Here is a 1,444-nt window from a genome sequence, read left to right as displayed (position 1 = left end):
CTGAATTAACAAAGGAGTGGGAATACTTTTTTGGGAGGGGAGGGAGGGAGGCCAAATCTTTAGATAACCTCTATGATAAAAATCCAGGCCACTGGATGCTTGTTGTTACAACTTAAGGGGCCCATACATCAAGCGTCTATTGGGGCAATTCCCTGTTCTGCCAATTCCTGGGTTGGGTGATTGGCAAAATACAACATAATGCATAATATCGGATTTGCTGATTCTGACACAAAAATTATCGTAATTGGCAAGTCTGAGATTTTTAAGATGTATTTTGCATCGCCTTTTAGGTGTATGACCCCTATTACACTCATTCAGCAATGTTGGTGCAACAGAAAAAATATTGTGTGCAGCACTGCCATAGTAGACCTGTAATTGGAATATCTATCACTATATTCATATATTCACCAGATTCATGTACTCTTCATAATAAAACTAGGTTTTAATGACCCCATAGGCAAAAAATGGGCAAGTGGCTCAAATTATGACAACAATAGCAATGGTATATAATACTATTACTAGAGCTGCCGCCACATCATGCAGTTTAAGGGACAGAGCAGAGCCGCTGCACATGCCTAGTGGTAGCAGCTTCTTCTACCAAGTTTGCTGTGTGTGTGGATCTTAGTCCTCAATCAGTGCACTGGACCTAAGAGTAGCTACCATGAAGAAGAGACGGTAGCCTTTCCAAGAGGTGGGAGAATGTGTGCTTAGAAAGTGCAGTACTAGTTCTATTATATTTGTGTATTTATTTATTATGGTTTGTTTAACCTTTTCCTGACCATTTATTTATATTATTTAAATGTTTGTTACAGCCTACACTATATAGGGGTGGAGAACCTTTTTTTCTAGCAAGGGCCATTTGGATATTTATAAAATCTTTCGTGGGCCATACAAAAATTATCAACTTAAAAATTAGCCTGCCCCCCAGTAGTTATGCCCCTTAGTGGTGCTGGGTGCGCGCACCGAAGGTGAGCGTGCCAAAAAATGGATGTAGCCAATTAAAATGGGATGTGATACACATATGCCGCCAATAGTGCAGTGCCAGATACACATATGCCAGTGCAGTGCCAGATACACATATGGTGCCACAGTGCCAGATACACAAATGTCCCACAGTGCCAGATACACAATTGCCCCACAGTGCCAGATACACAAATGCCCCACAGTGCCAGATACACATTGCCCCATAGTGCCAGATACACAAATGCCCCATAGTGCCAGATACACAAATGCCCCACAGTGCCAGATACACAAATGCCCCACAGTGCCAGATACACAAATGCCCCACAGTGCCAGATACACAAATGCCCCACAGTGCCAGATACACAAATGCCCCACAGTGCCAGATATACAAATGCCCCACAGTGGCAGATATACATTGCCCCACACATGCCCCCCCCCCCCCCCCCATCCCACTGTGCTGTTCACCGCTGCTGTGTGTCAG

Source organism: Pseudophryne corroboree, chromosome 2 (genome assembly GCF_028390025.1).
Source record: "Pseudophryne corroboree isolate aPseCor3 chromosome 2, aPseCor3.hap2, whole genome shotgun sequence".
Taxonomy (NCBI): Eukaryota; Metazoa; Chordata; class Amphibia; order Anura; family Myobatrachidae; genus Pseudophryne; species Pseudophryne corroboree.
This window is presented reverse-complemented; position numbering follows the sequence as displayed.